The sequence below is a fragment of the Chiloscyllium plagiosum genome, chromosome 24 (assembly GCF_004010195.1).
Source record: "Chiloscyllium plagiosum isolate BGI_BamShark_2017 chromosome 24, ASM401019v2, whole genome shotgun sequence".
Lineage (NCBI taxonomy): Eukaryota > Metazoa > Chordata > Chondrichthyes > Orectolobiformes > Hemiscylliidae > Chiloscyllium > Chiloscyllium plagiosum.
In genome coordinates, this window is record NC_057733.1 from 3,302,608 (window position 1) to 3,305,319 (window position 2,712).

Here is a 2,712-nt window from a genome sequence, read left to right on the forward strand (position 1 = left end):
TAAGGGGTAACTTTTTCACACAGAGAGTGGTACGTGTATGGAATGAGCTGCCAGAGGATGTGGTGGAGGCTGGTACAATTGCAACATTTAAAAGGCATTTGGATGGGTATATGAATAGGAAGGGTTTGGAGGGATATGGGCCAGGTGCTGGCAGGTGGGACTAGATTGGGTTGGGATATCTGGTCGGCATGGACGGGTTGGACCTAAGGGTCTGTTTCCGTGCTGTACATCTCTATGACTCTAAATATTCTCATGTAGTCATGGTAATGAACAAAAGCCTGGAATAATAATTAGGAAGATATGGATATTGGAAAAGAGGTCCAGGGTGAAGGGGGTATGGGTGTGTAATTCTTGAAATATGTCTACGGGAACCTTCATGGCCAGCCTGATGAGGAAGGAAATAATGCTGGATCTTGTGTTGGAGAATGAAGTGGTTACAACATTGTCAGCTTTCGAGTAGATGTGAAAGGGACAGGGAACAATCAAACATGGAAATACTGAATGGAGGGCGGTATATCACAGTAAGCTGAAGAGGGATCTGGCCTAGTTGGAAAAGGTTTGTTGGTTATATATTAAATGAGCCATGGGATCTTCAAAGAGGAGATAGTTCAGAAACAGATTAGACACATTCCAATCTGGACCCAAAGAAGGACATCCAAAGCTAGGGCTCTTTGCTTAGAAAGTGATTTAGGAAGAAACCTAGCATTTATTACACCCATATTGAGGTACAGTGAGAAAGCTAGGAATTCCATACATCCATAATATCCAAGATGTGCACACACTTTGTGATCCATGATCCTCAGAGAACTTTCCTCATCTCGTCTGAAATGGAAGATCCCTTCTATTTGAATTGTGTCCCCATAAATATAAGAATAATCAACTATGCTCCTGGCCTGTATGAACAGAGGCACTAAATTCGGAAGTGAGGAACCTGACTAGATTAGGCCTCAACTGAATTATTGTGTAAAATTCTGGGGATATCTCATACTAGACTATGGAAAAAGCTGCAGAGGAGATTGGTTTGGACAGCACCAGGGATAAGGGAGTTCAGTGATGTGGGAAGACTGCAGGAGTTGAGGTTGTTCTGGCACACAGTGCTTGGCATTGCTGACTGTTGCCAGTTTGAACACTGCTGGATAATTGGCCAGGAGGGGGAATGGCATCTTCTCCAACAGACTGACAGCCACGTACATTTTAACATTGGAGTAATTAGTGATAGTGTGGGTGGTTTACCCTAAATTTGTAGCACAACTACTTGTGGCTCAGTAAATAAGTTTCAGGGTTTAGAATTAGAGGGGCAGAGTATTAGGGATGCAGCTAGTGGGTTCTTGATAAGGGGCTGTCACTAGACGCATCCACTTGCTATATGTCTGAGATGTCTGGCCAAGTTAGAAACCTAACACCCCCACTCACCTTAAATCTGATTGAAACTTTACATTTTTGAAGGTCGGAATTATTTCTCCCAGGAAGTAATACGTTTCAGAATTATCACCAAAACTTGAGTGGCTACAAATCTCTATTATAAGTCAGACATTGAGCTTCTGACTGCCTGATATCCCCTCTGGGGCCTGGTACCAAAGCCTGTCACTCCCTCCCAAGGCCACTCCTGTTGGACACCTCATCACCTGACTGGCATGTGGCATGAACACGGGATTGGCATGAACAGCTTCTAAGTGGTGGGGGGAGTAACTTCATACAAATCTTTACAAATCAAACACAGCAGCTTAGAGCCACTTTTGTTTTTTACAACCTGCAGCTTTTTCCAGTGAAGATAGAATCCCTCCCTGAGGATCTGAATAGACTTGTGCAGCGGACAGACGAGGACTTTTAATGTCCTGAGTGCAGAGAACCCATGTGATCACGAATGTAAATGGTGACCTTGGAGACTGGCGTTCATCGATGACGACGGTTGGTAGATCTGGGGGTGGAGGAGGGTCGTCCAAAGAAGACTCCAGCAGCTGACAGCATTTCCCCTGCAATCGCACTGCAGCTCCCCCTCAAACCTCTCACTTGCCCGTGTTGTCATTTTGCTGTTGACTGCATGACAAGAGAATGGTGAAGTGTAGCAAATTAGTGTGTATTGGTAATTAAATGATGATCACAACAGCAGGACTGTGCATTCATTTTCAGCTCCATACAGTCTGCTTTTTCTTACATGCAATATGGCATGTTACAAATATTACATACAATCACTTGTCGTTTTGTTGAACACATTAGCTCTCTTGAGTTGTCAGAGGTGCCTGGATCCTGCTTCCAGGCAAAAGTGAGGACTGCAGATGCTGGCGATTAGGGTCAAGAGTGTGGTGCTGGAAAAGCACAGTCAGTCAGGCAGGATTCCTGATGTAGGGCTTTTGCCCGAAACGTCGGTTTTCCTGCTCCTCGGATGCTGCCTGACCTGCTGTGCTTTTCCAGCACCACTCTAATCTTGACTCTAACCTCCAGCAGGGAGTGTTGCTGAACAAAGAGACCTTGGAGTGCAGGTTCATAGCTCCTTGAAAGTGGAGTCGCAGGTAGATAGGATAGTGAAGGTATTTGATATGCTTTCCTTTATTGGTTAGAGTATTGAGTACAGGAGTTGGGAGGTCATGTTGCGGCTGTACAGGACATTGGTTAGGCCACTGTTGGAATATTGCGTGCAATTCTGGTCTCCTTCCTATCGGAAAGATGTTGTGAAACTTGAAAGGGTTCAGAAAAGATTTACAAGGATGTTGC

The 2,712-nt window shown here is 44.7% G+C and overlaps 1 protein-coding gene across 1 annotated transcript in view; it reads left to right on the forward strand.

Annotated features, from left to right (window-relative positions):
* The window catches only part of LOC122561971 (baculoviral IAP repeat-containing protein 7-A-like), a 24,946-nt gene extending 22,840 nt beyond the window's left edge, over positions 1–2,106 (forward strand). Inside the window, exon 5 of the mRNA XM_043714314.1 lies at positions 1,757–2,106. The gene's annotated coding sequence lies outside the window, so the exon portion shown is untranslated. The remainder of the gene's footprint in view (positions 1–1,756) is intronic.
* Positions 2,107–2,712: the final 606 nt, after the last annotated feature.